This window comes from Sparus aurata, unplaced genomic scaffold (assembly GCF_900880675.1).
Source record: "Sparus aurata unplaced genomic scaffold, fSpaAur1.1, whole genome shotgun sequence".
NCBI classification, from domain to species: Eukaryota; Metazoa; Chordata; class Actinopteri; order Spariformes; family Sparidae; genus Sparus; species Sparus aurata.
The window spans coordinates 175,880-197,128 of record NW_022045107.1 but is presented as its reverse complement, the minus strand read 5'-3'; the positions used below and the strand labels follow the sequence as shown (position 1 = coordinate 197,128).

Below are 21,249 nucleotides of genomic sequence, written 5' to 3'. Positions count from 1 at the left end.
CTCTCAGTGGAGAGCAGCATCAGATCTGGGAGTCTGTCTTCCACAAATAGCTTCCTGAGCCGGGCTCTGCTTCACTGACTGCACCACTGAAGTGGTTTTCATTTGCAATGTAACATATATTTTGAGGAGCTTGGTCAGGATAGGGAAAACTGTTCACTTTGTTGACTTTTAGGCACCTTAACAGAGCGAGCACGTTGTTGTTTGGAAGAATATTGGAAGAGTGGAACACCTTGATTTCATTGAAAACATCTTCTTCCTTCATGTCATTTATTTTCTGCTAAAGGTACAGAGGACACTACTCCACGTTTTGTTCTCCGGAAGGGCGCTTAATCATCTCTTTTTTGAAGAGGGACACTTCCAACAATATTTGTGGCAACAAAACTGGGTGTTTTTAATGAGACGTCAAGAAATTTCCAGCCATATCTGTCAGGGAACAGTTTACTGCTCTGAGTGCTCTTATTTTACATATTTAAGCTCTAATATGAACTTTTACTTTGAATGGTTTGAATCACAAATAACTGCAGTGTTATAATTAAATCACTAGGGGGAGCTCTGTATCTGTTTCAGGTCTAAGTCCAGTATTGTGTGAATAAAGTGAGCATTTTTAAAAAGTGAGAGTGCTTTATTTCATGTAGTTAACATAAAAACAGGAGAGATTTAGAAAAACATACAATAATCTAAGCCATATTTACAGAATTAATATGAAAAATAACAAAGATTAAATAAAGAATTAATACTTTATCATAAATACAAAGCAATTTTAAATAAAAGTCTCCTAACCCCAGGTGTCAAATCGTATTGTATCGCATTACAATATACATTCACAATTTAAATAAAAGCTCATGTGGTCAACACATGAAGAGATTTGCAGAAATTCAGCAGATTGTAATTTTTTTTTTTTACAAACTTGAAGAGATTTACAAAAAGTGAGAAGATATTTTTGCACAGACATGAATAAATAAATCTGTTAAAATTTAAAATGTTTCCCGGAACACAAACTTTTACCCACCGCCCTGGTTGTGCAACGTAACCTGCAGTCTCATTTTCATAAAAACATGCCGTCCATGAAGTCGCTGTGAAACGACCTGCAGGTGTGAAGTCCTTCTGTGAAGGACAGGATTTCTTACATGAAGCTTGATGCTAATGATCACAGAACTGTCTCATCAGAAGTCTTCTAAAGTCAGATTTTCACCAGTGATTCAAATAAAAGACACAAGTGCAACATTACAGACAGTTTAAAGAGCTGCTCTCAGATCAGCTGTACCCATTTTAGAGTCTAGATTGTAGCTAAAGGCCAGTTAGCTTTGGTCTGCTAACACGACTTTAGTCTCCATTTGTTAAATCCACAAATGACTTGTTTCAGTGATTATCATGTAAAAAAGTATTTTCTGTAGTGAATCAATTGTCCTGAAAACTGTGCTGTAATCTTGCATTTAGAAATCTAGCATAAGGTAGCTAGTTAGCACAAGCAGGCTAATCATGAGCTACACATCAAATATTAAACGTGCTGACTTGTTTGTACAACTACTTCTCGTGCCTTTAATTGCCAACCGGGGACAAATAATTTTTTAAAATTTAATTAAATAGTGCGTTCATGGGGCGTCGGAATAATTGTGGACAAAATGTTTAACCAACTGGGAAAATTCACATGAACAAGATAAACATGTCAAGTAGGAAGAACAATTTGGAAAGTCAGAGAAGATAAGATTTTTAAAAAAGCAAAAAATGTAATGTTTTTTAAAAATCTCTTGCTATGCTTGACTGAAAAGTCAAGTTAAATGTCTCTGAGGCGTCATTACGGCTTAATTCAGAGGCAGCAGCACTTACAGCCTGATTAACTACACCAAGCTAATAGCAAGATAAACCTGAGAGAGAACAACTGCTGTTGACAAAATCTTTGGACATTCTCTTTTCTGAGCTTTCGTAAATTTTTCACTGGAGTGTTTTACTTCAATTCTTTTTTTTTTTCTCAAATATGTTTTATTGAGCTTTTTACATGTTAACATATAAAACAACAACAAGGCTCAGTACAACATTGGTCTGGACAGTCTGTACGCATTTTCGCATGCAACCGACCAGTACAATGAATAACTATACACCCCAGATTGTAGTTCTGACATTTTCAAAATGACCAGGCCGCTCAGTATTATGAGCAAGACATAAGAGAAGAGCCAACGGCTAGCCAAGGGCAACACTCGAAAGCACCGAAGCCACCGTAGAGCCGGAAAAGTGAAGATATGGAGTCCAAATGTTCATAAAGTGTCCCACTGAAGAGTGTAGCAGACATGTCAGGTACTCAAGGGGAAAACATTCCATAACTATCTTGTGCCAGTTTAACTTAGTGGGGGGTTTATCACTTATCCAGGACAGAAAGATGTTCTTCCTTGCTGCATATGTGAGGATATTAAACAGTCTGGTAGAGTTAGCATCCACAATAGTGTCTTAACTGGGGTAAACCCAAGATTAAAGAAAGAGGGTCCATGTGCAACACAACACCAAATATATTTTCCAGATCTTGCAAAACATCAATCCAGTATGCTTGAATTTAAGGTGAGAGTTGAGAGTTCATTTTAATGTCTTTTGTTAGGAGAGATTTGTAAATGGTGCACAATCTTAAATTGCAGCAATCTGGCACGGTTACACACAGATATTTTCTTTGTTTGAGTCCATACCTTAGTCCATTTATCCCCATCAATATCCATACCAAGTTCACCTTGCCACGTCTGCATAACATCCTGTACATTTATCACATCAATCTGACTTAGGACATTATAAAATCGAGTAATGGATTTCTTAGCTGGGCCAAGGAGGAGTAATTGTTCAACTGCTGATGTAGCGGCATTCATTTTCAAGAGTAGTTCCCCTGTTTATGAAGTCCCGAATCTGCAGATATTTGAAAAAGTCATGCCTGGGGAGATCTTACTTTTCTTGGAGTTGGGCAAACGATAGCATGGATGCACCCTGAAATAAATCACGCATCCTCTTTATCCCTCGAGATGTCCAAGTGTTATACCCACCATCCACCACACCTGGTAAGAAGTTAGGATTACCCTGAATTGGAACCAATAGAGATGTTAGTCCAGACCTCCCTTCAAGTTTTTGTGTAATGCTTTTAATGTATTAGAGATTATAGGGTTGTTTTTACAATGGTTCCTGGCTGACTTTAAGTCCTTGAAGGCCAAAAGGCCTGACAAGGAGCCTGAGGTCTGCAACTTTTCTAAACTCAGCAAGTCAGAAATAGAATCCTCCTTGACCCATTCTGCTATAAATCTTAAATGGGATGCTAACTGGTACCATCTGATGTTGGGAAGATCTAAGCCACCCTTCGAACTAGGGAGTTGTAATTTTGCTACTTTTAGCCTGGGCTTTCTCTTGCTCCAAATGAAGTCACTCAACCAGCCATTAAGCAGCTTCAGTACTTTGCCTTACAAGAGTAAAGGGATCATCTGTAGGGGTATGATAATCTTGGCAAAATATTCATTTTAATGATGGAAACTCTGCCGAGCAATGACAAGGGGAGCGGGGCCCATCTGTCCAGGTCCTTCCTTATGGAGTCCAAGAGGGGGTTAAAATTAGCCTTAAACATTTCATGAAAAAGGGGTGTAATGTGAATGCCCAGGTAAACAAAACCTGTAATGGACCATTTAAATGGGAATGAGGGTAGCGAGTTAGTTCTATTTCTAAGGCTTCCTTAGGCATAGCCTTTGCTTTGAGAAGAGTAGAGCACTCTTAAGCCTGATTTATGCTTCTGCGTCGTGGTGACAGCGTAGCTACGTCGTCGACGCAGACCCCTACGCCGTAGCCTGACGTGCGCCTCCAAAAAATCCTGACTACGCGTCACGTCGACGCGTCGAGACGCGAACGGCAAGGACTGTGATTGGTCCGCTCAGAACGTCATTTCCAGCAGTTGCTTTTCTGGTGCGCTTCAACATTTGTAATAACAGCATTTGTTGTTCAATATCCATGAGCTCCATCTCCAAAAACACCCGCTCCATCTCAGTTGCCATTGTTTACTGTCTGACCGGAAGAAAACCAAGGAATCTGATATGAACCCCCGAAACCAAACAAAGACACAGCCACATCCCCCATAGCGGCTTGGCGGTGAATTGCAGAACAACGCGTTCCCTCGACGCAGAACTTCGAATGCTCAATGACGCCGTAGGGTCGACGCCGTCGCGACGCCGCGACGCAGAAGCATAAACCAGGCTTTAGCCTGCTGGGTTAGTAGAGTGTCCAGAGCAGCCTGTATTGCGCAATTCCTCTGCAACAGTAATGGGTCTGATGTTGTGCTAATAGACAAAAATATTTTAAATTCACTTTTAAGATAAGAGATGAATTTGTCATCTTTCAGGAGACGCGTATCGAATCTCCAGCGTTTACTTTTCACAAATTCTATGTCAAGAGACACCTCAAGGAGCAGAATTGCATGATCGCTAACCACAATATTACCTATTGGGCAGGAGGAAACTAATTGTGTCACAGACTGGGGTACGAAAAAATAATCAATCCTTGTGTGGCACTTGTGAGGAGGGGAGTAAAAGGTGAATTCTGTATCAGATGGATGTAATACTCGCCATATATCAACCAGGTTAATTTCCTCACAAGTCGACAGGAGGGCTCTAGCCTGGTTTGTCAGAGAAGATTTTCGTGGGGGATGTCTATCAAGTCCAGGATCAAGTAAAAAATTAAAGTCACCTCCCACCAAGGCCAGTGGCAAGGATACTTCTGCAAATTCTAAAAAAGCTTTAGTTAATAAATCTGGAGAATAATTAGGTGGACAATAAAGATTCATAATAGTAATTTCTTTGCCATTTAAGACACAATTTATAATCACAAATCTGCCATACTTGTCCTTTATACACTTTTTTAATTGGAATGGCAGATTCTTGTGTATCAATATAACAACCCCTCTGCTACTGCTTGTAAAAGAGGAAAAGTACACCTGGCCAACCCAACTGCATTTAAGTTTGAGATGCTCATTGTCCTCCAAGTGGGACTCCTGAAGTAGAGCCACATCTACCTCCTCCCACTTCAACAGAGAATAAACCTTTCTTCGCTTCACATTACCCCTCAAGCCCCTTATATTCCATAAACAGAGTTTTAACTTATAAGTTGGCATCATACTATTGACACTATAATGAACTGAATTGAGTATCCATACAGATGACTAGAGATGCAGTTTTATATCGCCAATATGACATTGTACTGCTTTTAGGGGCGTGTTTTCAGGTAGTTTATCTGAATATGTCGACATGATACACTGAATGTAGAAGACCAATACCGAGCATGAACTACGAGTAATACAAAAACCACAACATATGGAACCACAACAGTAAGAAACTATACATGTTGAAAAAAAAAGCAAAGAGGGGAAATGTTGAAAGAAAAGAAAAAGGATAATGGGGGTCCCTCCCCAGGTTGCGGGGGGATTGCTGTTCCATTGCCTCCACTGGGGCCAAATGTGTTTCTCACAACATGTAAACAGAAAGAAAGCAAAGCAAGTGACATAACCCAGTTGACCGGGGCTCACAGCAACACCCAATTATTACATGATAAACAAACGTTTAACCTGTAAGCCTCTAAATATGAATCGTCATCTGCTCTTGAGCCATTCAGTGACACTTGTAACTTTGCAGGGAAGAGCATAGAGTAATCAGCACGGATTTGCCTGAGATGTTGTTTGGCTTCATTAAACTCTTTCCGTTTACCAAGTACTGCAGCAGACAGGTCGTGGTAGAAGGATATCTTCCTTCCCTCCAGAGTAATATCCTCGACTGCTGCTTTTCGCCGTACTGCTGCCATCACTCTCTGCTTGTCCGGGAACGTGTGGAACCGAATGATGACAGGGCGTGGTCGCTGGTCAGACCCGGGCCTGGGCATTAGAGAGCGGTGAGCCCGTTCTAGCTTGACTCGGCCCCCCTTAGCATCCATGTCAAGAAAATCCGGTAGCCAGTGTTCAGAGAAGTCCAAAGCATTTCTCCCCTCCATGTTCTAGGGCAGGTTGAATATGCGGACATTTTTCCGCTGCCCTCTGTTTTCCAGTTCGTCTATGTGGTCGTGGAGAGATTCGACTTTTCTCTCCAAAGCTGCTATTCGTTTAGCTTGCGGCTCGCTAGCGGTCTCGAGCTGTAGCATCCTAGCCTCTGCTTCATCCAAACGGTCATTAGCCCTCTTCAGCTCGGTAGTATGAGAGAGGACTGTTTTAGCAAAGGGTCGAGTTTGTTATCAGTAGCCACCATTAGTTTAGTGGTCATCAAATCCAGCGCTTTTGCAAGTCCGGGGTCAAGTTCTGCCTCCTAACCGTCTTCATCATGCTCGCTGCCATGTTGGGCTAGCTCCGTAGCCGTGTTGTCAGTCGGCTGTCGCGGCTTAATCTTTCCCTTTCGCATTGTTTGGTGTTGTTTTGTCCAGAATTGTTCAAGAGTCATACTATAAGACTGGCATTATAAAAAGAAACGTGGTTTAAGAGAGAATGCAAAACATATGAAGGGTGTTGGCGGAGCTCCCGCAAAATCGATCGTCTCCTAGGCTGTCATCACGTGACCCCCCTTACTTCAATTCTTGGTGGGACAATGATGTTTCTGTTCAGTTGCAACCTCCTTCAACTGGATCTGTTCTTCTTTATGTTTTGGTCCAGTGGTATTTTCTCTGTGAAAGAACAAGGTGAGATAAATTTTACATGCAGGTAATGAATCCCCACAATTTTAAAGCAAAGTGTTTTTTTAATAAATCACATCAGTCTTCTTAAAAAAGGTCAAATATCTTCTAGTTTTGATCCAGAGAGCAATGTGTCTCAGTGCAAGTTAGTTTTTGAATATTTTTATAATTCTGTCTTTCTTTTTTGGACAGTGCATTAAATTTGTGACGTTTTAGTCCTTCCACTAAATAGATAATGTACCCCAAAACATTCCTCTGTCTCTTTTAAGTATTTTATATATGAGAAATTTAATAGGAGAGCAAAAAGCGAAAATGCAAGCAGAACAATAGACTGTCATTAAAATACACAGAACTTCCTCCACTGAACAAAAATTACGCCAAAATATCACCAGCAAGATGAGAACAAGCTTAATTATCAGAAAACATATTTTGTAAAAATGTATTTGACATATACTTTGACTTGTTAGTTCTTCTACTAACATGGAGGAGTTGTGTTTATGAGCTACATCACATTCAGCCACCAGGAGGCGATCATGATGTGCTGGATTCACTTTGATGAGCTGTCAGTCGTCCATCTTGATAAACTGTAAGTCATCAGTCTGCAGTTCTGTCTGATGGTTCTTCTTCCTTTGTACTGAAGAATCAGCACTAGAACTTTTTTGTGCCTTTTATTGTTTTTATTGTTCTACTTTATTTTCTGCTCTGGTGAGACAACCACAATCTGTTGGATTCTATTAAACTTTGTGCAGCAGAATCACATTTTCTCCCCCAGTTATCATCTGGTGATATTAAAGCTCCTACATGACCTCAGATTTTGGGTTACCTTCATCTTGAGGTGGTTGCTGAGCCTGGAGCGGAACTTCTAGACTGATTTGAGACTTGTTTGATGTCATTCCTGAGCTGTCTGTTAATAAAGCTTTTAAAAAAGAGAGAAACTTGTTAAGTATTCAAACAGCATGCAGCACATTTATCACCATTTCAAGACGTGAACAGTTTAATGAGCTCAGTTTGGTCTCCAGGTTAGTTCTTCCTCATTTTCTACCCCAGTTATCATCTTGTGTCCACTTTATAGTCAGTATTATTTCTCCTCCATCACATCAAACTTCCTCTCACCTCACTATTACTAAATTAACATATTTCACATGATAACTTAAAAACATGTGATGACTTCATTGAGTCGACTTTATGTTCATGTTTACAAGAGCAGCATGAGACATGAAATGTTAATTTTGAGAAGGTGATGATGACAAAGTGTCCATTTTATTTTAATTGAATATTTTAATTAAAAACCTACATCAGTAGTTTGTCTGTGACAGAACATCAACTCTGACCTCATGTATGAAAGTCAGACTACAAACTGACCCTCACACTTAATTTCTATAATGTTTCGTCCTACGTCACTAAAAGAGTCACACTGACTGACAGAGGATGTTAACTGTCAGTGATACTGACTGAACTCAGAGGAGCAGCAACATTTAAACCAACAACAGGGCGAGTGAAGCAACTTTACAACTAGAGTGTCTGTTTAACAGGAAATGTGTCAATAATGATAAAGTTTAGAGACGTTTGACTTACTGTTCTTAAGCTGCTTACGATGACGGTAGGCCAAAGTGATGATGATGATGAGAGCAACAACACCTAGAACACCACCGACAACACCAATAATCTTAGTCAGTCCGTCTGTGCCATCTGAAAGAATGTAGGAGAGATGTTAGTTTTAGTGCTTTGCCTCAGATATATTTCTCAGTTCACCATGTACATCATTTATTCCAGTTGTTCACAGCTGCAGGAGGCTGCATGTTTCTGCTGAGAGGAAGGAAACAAAAGCAAACAACACTTTTCAAGCGTACAACTGCACAAGTTAAGGTGAACAGTGCTGCAGGTGTGCTGCAGGTGTGTTGCAGGTGTGCTGGTTGTCATAAACTGCAGTTCAACTGTTCCTCCAGTTCAACAACTACCAGCTCACTGACTGTTTCTCCTCCTGAACTACTTCAAACTGATCCACTGACACAATGGTGCCAAATATGACCCTGTTGTTGTTGTCGGGGCATTTTAATAATGAAGCTCTGGTAACTCCATGACGAGTACGTTCCACTTCCTTTAACATCTGTACTATAACAATCAGAGACTTCCTATTATGAAGCAAGTTCAACTTACTGTTTGGGTTATCTGGAGACTCAGGATCATCCTGATACTTCTGAGAGGTGTTGTTTGTTCCTTTTGGAAGAACTGTTAAAAAGAGAAACTCTTTTAAGTTTTAAAAAACAAGCAGCACATTTATTACATCTGTTTCAGGGAAAAGAACAGTTTTATGAGCTCAGTTTGTTCTCCAAGTTGTGAATGACTGCAGGTAAAGTGATTGTAATTAACAATGAAATGATAGTAAAACACAATTTGTGCGCACATCATCTAAACATCTGATTTACTGTCACATCACTGCATCAAACAAATGTAAGAAAGCGGTTTATTACCTGTCAAGCACTGTGTGTACTTTTGGTTACAAACCTCATGATAATAAAATAGTATTAGTACGTACCTTTGAGGGTTACAGTACAGCAGAGACGCCCTCCAACATGGCATTGGTATGTACTACTATGAGATGTGGTTACTAGCAGACTTAGAGAACAGTTCCCTGAGGACAGTTCCTCCTTGAAAAGAGATGTTCGGTCTTTGAAGTCGTCACTCTGTTGGTGAAGGAAATCTTCACCCTGAAAATATGTATGGACAGTTTTATATTCCCCTGTAGTTGGATCCATAAATGTCCACATAACTTCTTCAAGGCTGATATTCATCTTGTTGTTTGTTGAACATGGGAGAATCACTGTGTCACCATCTTTTCCTTCAATGGTTGTATTTGTGCACTGCAATACTGTTGAAGACAAACAGAAACAAAATATTATGATTACATCGAGCCGTCTGATTGTCTACAACAAAACACTCACAACAAAGGAAGCTGGTTGCTGTGTTTAGAATCCAGTGTTTTAGTTATGATGTACTATATAATTCAGTGGCTGGCAACAGCTGCACACTGTTCACCTCACCATGATGACCTGGAACTGTATTATGTAGCAAGTTCAACTTACTGTCTGGGTTAAGTGGATCATAGAGATTGGTATTTTCCTCTGGATGGTCTGTAAAAAAGAGAATTTTTTTTAGGTATTAAAAACCAAGCAGCACATTTATCACATCTATTTCGGGAAAAGAACAATTTGATGAGCTTGTTTTGTTCTCCAAGTTGAGACTGATTGCAGATAAGATGATTGAAATTAACATACACAATACATTTTTTAACAATTCTGTGCAACAAACAGGTGACAAAAACATATTTGATTGCATTGACCCTTTGGATTGTCTCTAACAAAATACACACGACACAACACAGGTCACTGTGTTTTAGAATCCAGTGTTTGTAGTAAAACAAAAGCCCATTCAGACTCCGGTAACTTCTCCTCAGCTTTACACACAAGCTGTTCTGGAATCATGAATACAGAAACAGAACTTATTAACTCAGTGAAGTGAAACCAACAACTTGAAGGTCCTGAGGGGCATTTAAAACTGTCTATATAAAAACGTAGCTTACAATGATATTTACATTAAAATATGACATGTTGTTACATAATGTGTAAACAATGACGTAAGTTGGATACTTTCATAATGTAGCTTGCTTTTGCAGTTTTATGTGCCAGGTGGCACTCAAACCCCCAGGAGGAGAATCTGTCTGCTGGGGACAAACTGCGTCATTACACCGTCCTCTAATATTCTAACATTGTGACAGAAGCGTCTGTAAAACAGATTTTTTTTTTAAGCGTCACAACTCCCAAGAAATGAGTCTTTGGGTCCGATAACACGTGGAAAGTTTAGAAGAGCCGCACGATTACATTATTTTATTCTCACTCAAGTTAGTCGAGCTAAACCGAAAGTAACACGAGTACTACAAACAAGTACTCTTGTTTGCCTTAAAATAATGCTGGAAATTCAACTCAAGACACGGAGTAGTTAGCTTGATCCGTTACTTGGCTAATAGTTAGCACGATGACAGAAGCAGCCCGGAAGCTCCGCCCGACTTTATTTTCATGTAAATATGGCGAATAATGAAGATAATGACGGTATTCTCACACATTTATTATACATAAAGATCACTATTATGTTGTGCTTGGATTTGGCGAAAGTGGCTATCCTATTTCCACCTTTGTTATTATTATGCATTACCTACAGAATAGCATCCACTTATAATAGCTTGATTCCGCTCACCTGAGTCTTTATAAGCGACGCTCAGCACCACGAGGAGAAGCAGAATGCCGAACAGTGACCGTCGCGGCCGCATCTGTGGATAAGTTGTTAATAATAATATGTTGCTGTATCGTCAACTTGTACCTTCTTTACACTCACAGAGTCTGATCGCCGGGAAAATGACGCCGCCGTACCTGTGAGAAACCTGTAGGCTTACCTGTTAGAGGCGAGTCACGTCTTCCGGGAGAGAGAGAGAGAGAGAGAGAGAGAGAGAGAGAAATGGTGACATCTGGAGAGCACATTATGAAAATCTGTGCAAAGACATACCAGTACATCAAATCAATTCAGATCAATTTATTACAAGGAAACAAACATTAGAAGAAACAATTAAAAACAACCAAACCCCCTTGATTTCCCAATTACTTGGGAAGAATTGACCACACAGACAAAATCTCTCCAGCCGAGGAAAGCTTGTGGTCCAGACAGCATTAAAAACCAAAATGCTCGTATGCAGCATCCCAGATTTGCAGGGTGCAGTGGTGAAGTTGTTCAATACTGTACTATAGTCAGGATGTTTTCCTGACATCTGGCTCATTTCCCCCATTCATAAGAGTGGGGACAAATCAGACCCTAATAACAACCGCAGCATCTGTGTCAGCAGCTGTCTGGGTAAACTATTCTGCAGTATTCTCAATAAAACAATACTAGATTTCCTTGAGGAACACTCCATCCTGAGTTAAAGTCAAATTGGCTTCCTCCCAAAACACGGCACCACCGATCATGCATCACACTTTAATTAACAAACATGTACACCAAACAAAAATGGTAAAATATTCACTTGTTTCATTGATTTCAAGAAAGCTTGACTGTATTTGGCGTGAAGGGCTCTATTACAGGCTCCTACACTGTGGTATAGGGGGCAAAATGGATGATCTGGTTAAATAAATGTATTTGGAAAAATATGTGTGCTGTTAAAATTGGAGACAAACAAACTGACTTCTTCACCCAGAGAAGAGGTGTACGGCAGGGCTGCTCTATTTAATGTGTATATAGGACAGTGGTCTGGAAAGGTCAACAAGGTTGTTGTTGTTTGTACCTTGCAGGACACCATAGTTGAAGTTAAGATACATGTCCATTTCCATGTCCTGTAAGGTAAGCTTGGTTTTATTGGCAGCCTAAATAATTAGGAGATAGGAGCACAAAAACCACCCATCCATTTGACCGGTATATTGATACTGTTCAGTCAATTCCTGAACCAAGTTTTTTTACCATAAGTACTAATGTGTAGTGTATGTGTTTTCTACTGTTCGTGAGACTTTGTGGATTCTGGCAGCTAATACACACCCAGATGCTGTGGGTTAAATGTGCTGTTGAGCTGGATCAATGTGCTGCTCCTGGCCTCTCCCTCCTCGATAGAGAGGTGAAGTCTCTGTTTTATGCTGATGACCTTGTTCTACTGTCTCCTACTGAACGAGGACTACAGCAACAGCTGGACATAGTAGAAAAGTACTGTCAGAACTGGGCCCTGGCAGTAAATATGAAGAAAACCAATGTCATGATCTTTCATGACCAGCCGCACAACAACACTGCTCTCCAAACACCAATCAGAGCAAAGCAAATTATAACACAATGTAAAGAAACCTGTCTGGAACATTGGAAAGAAGAAACTAAAAGCCAAAGTAGATTAGAATGTTATCTGACCCTAAACAGAGATTATGAACCAGCAGAATATCTCTCTACTGTCAGAGATAGAAAACAGAGACAGATCCTGACCTGGTTCAGGCTCAGACGGATCCTGACCCGGTTCAGGCTCAGATGGATCCTGACCTGGTTCAGGCTCAGATGGATCCTGACCCGGTTCAGGCTCAGTGATCACAAACTGACAATCCAAACAGGAAGACACAAAAAATCATGGCAACCAAAAGAAAACAGAACATGTGGTCACTGTTCAACAGGTGAGGTCGAGACAGAGATGCACTTTCTCCTACAGTGTGAAACATTTCAATGTGACAGTGAATGACCGACACACACACACACACACACACAGGATATACTGTATACATAATTAAGGTAAATAAAACTTGGTGTTGTGTTGGTGTTCGTGACAAGATGGGCATTATTAGTTTATATGCCAGCAGGGACATGGGAAGAAGGATCGACACTTTGCTGCCTCCCACAGTTCAGACCTTGAACTACAGCTCACTGACAGAAGAGAAGCTTTTATCAGTCAGGCTTCACTCAGTGTTGTAGAGAGCGCTGTTGTTATCTCAGCTGAATGCTGCTCAATTGTAAAGTTGTTGTTGTGCTGCTCTACAGCCTATAGCACTGTAATATACTGTGGTCCAGGAGGGCAGTGCTGCATATTCAAAGACTGATATGATGAACCCTGAGCATGGTTTCAGAGGACACTTGTGTTTGAGTTTGCTCAGGTTGATAATGTGGCTGCTCATGTCCGGTTTCACAGAAATGTGACTCATTAGAGTCAAACCTCTGTGACCAGCATGAGGCTGAGGATGAGGTTTATATGTTTGTTTTCCTCTCTTGGATTAAAGAGGAAGCACCAAGCAACAAGTCTGGTTGTTGCTGTTTGCATGTGAGAGGCTAAAAAAAAAATGTATCGACTTGAATAATCAGTAGTCATGGGTTGGACCACAGCCATGTTTTGTGACTGTAGCTGGCACATGTGTGACTCTATAATGCAGCAAAAATCAAACACATAAACACCTGGCTAAATACTGTATTGCTTTGTGGTAGTTCCTGTTACACATCGCCCGCTTCCAAAACAAATGAATGTGCTAGCCAGATCAAAATACCTCAGCAGGAGACCAGGTGTGGACTCCTTTCACAACCACTTGCATCTTTTACCTGTAGTTTAAAAATGAAATCCAAAAATAGTTTCACTTCTCGCCACAGAGCAGCCATGCACAGCTCACACACTGACTGAAGATTGTGTTGATCACATGTGATAATATTCAGAGGAAAGCTGGCAGTGAAGCAGACAGTCTACAGCTCTGAGACTGTAGCTGCCCTGTGTTGGTTCCTCACTTTTTTAACACTGACTTGACACTCAAGGCCGATCAGCTTGTCAGACCACTGAATTCTCCTGGTGGCCAATACGCCCCCTGGTGGTGTTCACACAGCTTTTGTCCACAGGGGCCACCACAATCGACAAAACATGAAAGTTTGTTATAGTGGCTTTAAATGGAAATTTACACTTTTCAGAAAAGGTTCAATATCAGCAAAATGGAGAAAATCAGCCATCAGGGAAGTCAGACAATACAATAAGTTATGATGGTAATGAGTAATTCAAATACTACAGTTTTACAGTTTAGTTTTATTTAGTGGCGTTAACATTTAACTCTGTGAGTCACACTCCGTCTACATTCCTTAACTCACATAAGTTGAAACAATTAGTCATGTTAAATCTAAACTACGTAAACTCAAAGATCAGAATGTGTTGCCATCCAGGTACCTCACTTCCTTGAAAAAAAAAGGTAAATTTTGAGACCTGAAACTAAACTTGCTGTTGCTGTCTGCAACACATTCTTAACTATTTGGACATAGTTAATTCAGCCAATGTGATACATGAATATAGTTCTTTCTTTGTGTAATAAAACATATCCAGTTCTTTGTGTCACGATCTGTGTGCTGCAGTTGTCTGTGTTTGGTTGTGCTTGTGTGTTTCCTGTCTGCTTACAGAGGTGCTGGAGGACTGGGCGGAGCCTGCGGTCTCTAGAAGGAGCTCACACACACACGCACCTGCAGCAAGTGATCCACACGCGGTACATGGCTCGGTCTAGCATTAGCTTAAGACTAAAAACTCCAGTGTGTATGAATTGTCCTCCAGTATTTCCATTAACTGCGTGTAGTCTTGCTTCCAGTGACCTCCCGTGCAGAGACGGACTCAAGACTCATCGTGCAATCCCCCACCTGTCCTCTGCTCTCCTGCAGCCCCTCACCTGTCCTCTGCTCTCCTGCAGCCCCTCACCTGTCCTCTGCTCTCCTGCAGCCCCCCACCTGTCCTCTGCACCTCTGCAGCCCCCCCACCTGTCCTCTGCTCTCCTGCAGCCCCCCACCTGTCCTCTGCACCTCTGCAGCCCCCCCACCTGTCCTCTGCTCTCCTGCAGCCCCCACCTGTCCTCCGCACCTCTGCAGCCCCCCACCTGCCTCTGCTCTCTGCAGCCCCCCACCTGTCCTCTGCTCTCCTGCAGCCCCCACCTGTCCTCTGCTCTCCTGCAGCCCCCACCTGTCCTCCGCACCTCTGCAGCCCCCCACCCTGCCCTCCGCTCTCATGCAGCCCCCCACCTGTCCTCTGCTCTCATGCAGCCCCCACCTGTCCTCCGCACCTCTGCAGCCCCCCACCTGTCCTCTGCACCTCTGCAGCCCCCCACCTGTCCTCCGCACCTCTGCAGCCCCCCACCTGTCCTCCGCACCTCTGCAGCCTCCACCTGTCCTTTGCCCTCCTGCAGCCCCCCACCTGTCCTCCGCACCTCTGCAGCCCCCACCTGTCCTTCGCCCTCCTGCAGCCCCTCACCTGTCCTTCGCCCTCCTGCAGCCCCCCACCTGTCCTCCGCACCTCTGCAGCCCCCCACCTGTCCTCCGCTCTCCTGCAGCCCCCCACCTGTCCTCCGCACCTCTGCAGCCCCCACCTGTCCTCCACACCTCTGCAGCCCCCCACCTGTCCTTCGCCCTCTGCAGCCCCCACCTGTCCTCCGCACCTCTGCAGCCCCCCACCTGTCCTCCGCTCTGCAGCCCCCCACCTGTCCTCCGCTCTCCTGCAGCCCCACACCTGTCCTCCGCACTCTGCAGCCCCCATTGCCTCGCACTCTGCAGCCCCCCCACCTGTCCCCGCTCTCCTGCAGCCCCCACCTGTCCTCCGCTCTCCTGCAGCCCCCACCTGTCCTCCGCTCTCATGCAGCCCCCACCTGTCCTCTGCTCTCTGCAGCCCCCACCTGTCCTTTGCCCTCCTGCAGCCCCCCACCTGTCCTCCGCACCTCTGCAGCCCCCCACCTGTCCTTCGCCCTCCTGCAGCCCCCCACCTGTCCTCCGCACCTCTGCAGCCCCCACCTGTCCTCCGCCCTCTGCAGCCCCCACCTGTCCTCGCCCTCCTGCAGCCCCCACCTGTCCTCCGCACCTCTGCAGCCCCCACTGTCCTCCGCACCTCTGCAGCCCCCACCTGTCCTCCGCACCCTGCAGCCCCCACCTGTCCTCCACACCTCTGCAGCCCCCACCTGTCCTCCGCCCTCCTGCAGCCCCCACCTGTCCTCCGCACTCTGCAGCCCCCACCTGTCCTCCGCTCTCTGCAGCCCCCCACCTGTCCTCGCTCTCTGCAGCCCCCACCTGTCCTCCGCACCTCTGCAGCCCCCCACCTGTCCTTACTCTGCAGCCCCACCTGTCCTCGCCCTCTGCAGCCCCCCACCTGTCCTCCGCACCTCTGCAGCCCCCCACCTGTCCTCGCTCTCCTGCAGCCCCCACCTGTCCTCCACACCTCTGCATCCCCCCACCTGTTCCCTCTTGCAGCACCTGTCCTCCACCTCTGCAGCCCCCCACCTGTCCTCCACACCTCTGCAGCCCCCCACCTGTCCTCCCTCTGCAGCCCCCCACCTGTCCTCCCCTCCTGCAGCCCCCCACCTGTCCTCCACACCTCTGCAGCCCCCCACCTGTCCTCCGCTCTCCTGCAGCCCCCCACCTGTCCTCCGCACCTCTGCAGCCCCCACCTGTCCTCCGCACCTCTGCAGCCCCCCCACCTGTCCTCCGCTCTCCTGCAGCCCCCCACCTGCCCTCCGCTCTCCTGCAGCCCCCCACCTGTCCTCCGCTCTCATGCAGCCCCCCACCTGTCCTCTGCTCTCCTGCAGCCCCCCACCTGTCCTTTGCCCTCCTGCAGCCCCCCACCTGTCCTCCGCACCTCTGCAGCCCCCCACCTGTCCTTCGCCCTCCTGCAGCCCCCACCTGTCCTCCGCACCTCTGCAGCCCCCACCTGTCCTTCGCCCTCCTGCAGCCCCCCACCTGTCCTTTGCCCTCCTGCAGCCCCCCACCTGTCCTCCGCACCTCTGCAGCCCCCCATCTGTCCTCTGCTCTCCTGCAGCCCCCACCTGTCCTCCGCACCTGAGCCCCCAACCTGTCTCCACCCTCTGCAGCCCCCCCACCTGTCCTCCACACCTCTGCAGCCCCCCACCTGTCCTCCGCTCTCCTGCAGCCCCCCACCTGTCCTCCGCACCTCTGCAGCCCCCCACCTGTCCTCCGCTCTCCTGCAGCCCCCCACCTGTCCTCTGCTCTCCTGCAGCCCCCACCTGTCCTCCGCACCTCTGCAGCCCCCCACCTGTCCTCCGCTCTCCTGCAGCCCCCCACCTGTCCTCTACTCTCCTGCAGCCCCACACCTGTCCTCTGCTCTCCTGCAGCCCCCACCTGTCCTCCGCACCTCTGCAGCCCCCCACCTGTCCTCCGCTCTCCTGCAGCCCCCCACCTGTCCTCCACACCTCTGCAGCCCCTCACCTGTCCTCCGCTCTCCTCAGAGCACCTTCACTCCTCGGACTCAGTCCCAGCTCTCCCCCTGTGACTCTATTTTGTGTGTGAATAAAGCATCTTTGCAGCCTGCCCCATGTCTGTCCGCTTTTGTGTTCCTCCTGCGTTACTGATGCCTGACACTTGCAGTGATGTTTGCATATAGAGCTGTAAAGAGCAATCACTAGAGGTCACGTAAGATACTGTGGTCAAGCCGGCCTCCACTCCGAAAACCCCGGTCAACTCAGCCAGTTATTTTGTGGTGCCTGTATATAGTAGATAACTCGGTAATGCAGTCCAAGAACGGAATTCAAAATAAAAGCACCAACCATTGAACACACTGCAAGTTCACATGAATTCAGTCATTTAGTCAAGTAGTTAATTAATTAATTGAGCATTTAAGGAGTTAATTCATTGATTATTTAATTAATTTTACCATCCTGATTCTGATCACACTGAAGCTATAAGAGATGGAGGCCATGACATTTCATCTGTGTGAATAATTAGTTCAACATAACAATAAATACAATATCTGGAGTTCCTGATGAGGAATTTCAAAATAAAAGCCCACTTAATAGTCAAATATTTTCAATATTTCCCAAAGTTCAGATCCACATTAAGAGGAAACTCCCTGTTTCCACAGACTAATTTCACTTCAGACTGATACTCAACCTCAGAGAGTCACTTATGTAATAAGATGTGGAATTTCAAAATAATAAAATAAAATAAGGGGCTAATAGCAGGCTATAATTTTGATAATCCACATCAGAGCTTCCTTTAATTATCTGAGTGCATCTCTGAGGTGGAGAACTATCAGTCTGATTGAAATTAGACTATGGTGACAGGTAGTTTTAAATCTAAAATCAAAGGGAAATATTATCAAAAATGTCACATGTAACTTTAATATTCAAAATCCTCATCAGATCTTCCTGGAATTACATGAGTGACCCTCGAGGTTGAGTTCTATCAGTCTGAAGTGAAATGAGTCTGTGGAAACAGGTAGTTTCTTCTTAATGTGAATCTGAATTTGAGGGAAATATTGAAAATATTTTACATTTCAAAGGGCTTTAATTTTGAACTTTCTGAAATGGAGAATTATCAGTCTGATGTAAAATTACTCTGTCGAAACAGGTAGTTTCCTTCTGATCTGATTTTAATCTGAATTAGGAGATTAATATCAGAAATGTTGTTTTAGAGGGTTTTAATTTTAAAATTCTACTTCAAAACTTCCTGGAATTATCTGCATGACTCGCCGAGGTGGAGTACTATCAGTCTGAAGTGAAATGAGCCTGTGGAAACAGGGAGTTTCCTCTTAACATGAATTAAACTTGAGGGAAATGTTAAAACATTTGACTACTAAGTGGGCTTTTATTTTGAAATTCCTCATCAGAAACTCCAGCTATTGTGTTTATATTCATGTTGGATTAATTATACACACAGATGAAATGTCATGGCCTCCATCTTCTAAGGCTGGGAATTAGGATGGTAATATGAATTCAGTAAATAATCAATAAAATAATTCCTTAAATGATCAATTAATGAATTAACCAATTGTTTAATTAATTCAACAATCAATTAACAGACTGAGTGAATTCGTGTGAAATTGCAGACTGCCTTCATAAGTCTCTGCGTTTATTTTGAATTCTGTTCTGGAACTGCATTACTGTAATATTGTGTATACAGGCTACAGGCACTGCAAATTAACTAGCAGCTAGGTTGACTGGAGGTTCTGGAGTGGAGGGTGGCTTGGCCGCAAAAACTAAAAGTACAAACCAGGCAGCGACGCATGCTCCATTATCCAGTATCTTAAACAACTACAACTCAGGACCAAGACAGAAACAAGCTGAAACATTGCTGCAGAATTGATTTGTTTATATTGTTAAAATCATTATTAACCAGTGTTAATGAAGCAACCCCATTTTCTCATTTTGCTTCTTGATGCATTTTTTATTCAATATAATAATTAGTGTGTGTTAAAGATTTTGCGGGAGGTGAGGTTCGCCCAGGGGCGTCATGAAAGTTAGGAATGCCACTGGTGGAGAGAATCACCTGGCAGACATCCCAACATGTTCTGTTACCCAACCCAGTCAGTGTTACACACTGCACTGATGCTGAACTCCTCCCCTTGTGCACAGGTAAACCTGTTCACCCACTTTGAATGATTCACTTGAAGCATTATGATCTGTGGAGGATGATGGAGTCAGTGTTTCTGGCTTTGCTGTTCACCTGTCTGAACCTTACAGGTAGGTTTTTATTACTCACACAGAGAGTTGTTCATTTGAAGGTAAGCTGCTGCACTTCTGTACGGGCCCGGTTCTAGGCATGGGCACGGGGGGGCAATGCCCCCCCAAATGCTTCGGCTGCCCCACCAAACCTACCCTGCTTCATTCCGAAAAAAAAAAAAAAAAAAAAAATGCAGCTCAGAGTAATTACAGTACGCGGCTCTTCTGCCAACAGGAACGGGTCTCTCTCTCTTGCCCTGCATACAGTCAGCAGCAGCTTCTCTCGGTTAGCATCACATTAGATACCACGGGCACTCCAGACAGTTTTAGCCATAGGCTAGTTGTTAGCATGCTTGCTAGCAACTGCCAGTAGTAGCATAGTCCCGTCGGCGGCTGCAGCGGAGTTTGTCTCTGTCCCGCTCACGACATGGGAAGCCTCACAGGGGCAGGCTACGTACCGGATGTGAAGCGGGTTTCAACTTTAAACCATTCGCTCGCCCCGCTGTTACGTTTTCCCGTTGACCCGCGAGTCTCCCCCACCCCGCCGACTGGATTAAACAACACACGTTAGTGAGAGGGGACTCCATTACCCGTTAATTCAGGTTAGCGCTGCCGGACACTATACTTCCTGGGGCCAGAGCCTCCGACAGCGGCTTCTCTGAGGCTGCTGGCATCAAGCAGGGAGAAAGGCAGCCACACACGACTTTCCAAAGAGCGAGAAAGTGGTACACAATAATATAGAATCAATCAGTCTGTCAAGATTTATTTATTTATTTTTATAGCGCTGTTTACAAAATTGCTTTAGTCACAGATTATAAAGGAACCTTTTTTGCCCCCCCACCATATTTTCCAACCTCCCTTTACATCTACCACCACCAGTGATCGAGTGGTGATACTGATCATGTGCAAATCGCAAAATAACCACAAGCCCTTATAAGTTGACCGACTAAATACACTATTCTCTGACAAGTGTTGTTCTGAGACCTAAATGACTATAAAGTCTCTTCAATTCCTTCACCTGTGCTAATAGAAATCTAATCAGTATATACCACATGTCAGTCTCTATATCACAGTCATGGTTACCCTCTACATACAGTCTACAGTCAAGAACTTTGACATCAGTCTGCATTGTTTTGTAGTGAAATTGCTAATTAAAATGTTCAAAAACGTGCATGGTTTTAAATAATACAAATCTACCTGCATTTTTTTTATTTGATTATTTGTTTGCAAAAGTTAAAAATGAAGCAATGCCTTCTGGGAATTTCAAGCCTGAATGAAGTAGACAGTCTGCGTGGTTGTTAGAAGTTGGAGATTGGAAATTGGTAACTGAGATTAGGCTAGCAAAAAAAATGAATCAAGCGATGGGGGGAGCGGAGACAAAGAGAGAAATCTAAGAGAGCATTGGCTGACGGTGAAAAATGCTGCAAACTGCCTGATTTGTTTTTAAAATCAAGTGCAGCTTCAGCTAGAAGAGGTAAACATGGATAACGATGATGGCAAGACATTTTTATTATGGAATGGCTGGCTCTGATGATTTTTTTTTTTTAATGCATTGGGGTTGTGCACTGATATGTCTATGTTTTGGTGCAGTTGTTTATAGCATCACTGGGGCTATCAAAAGTGTGTGTTCTTTGCGTGC

The 21,249-nt window shown here is 44.1% G+C and overlaps 1 long non-coding RNA gene across 1 annotated transcript; it reads right to left on the bottom strand.

Annotated features, from left to right (window-relative positions):
• Positions 1-8,831: 8,831 nt before the first annotated feature.
• Positions 8,832-9,780, bottom strand: LOC115577653 (uncharacterized). Its single transcript, XR_003983240.1, has 3 exons — positions 9,741-9,780; positions 9,194-9,526; positions 8,832-8,886 (listed from the first exon to the last, which is right to left on the bottom strand). It is a non-coding gene; the product is annotated as an uncharacterized LOC115577653 (long non-coding RNA).
• Between the last annotated feature and the right edge of the window lie 11,469 nt (positions 9,781-21,249).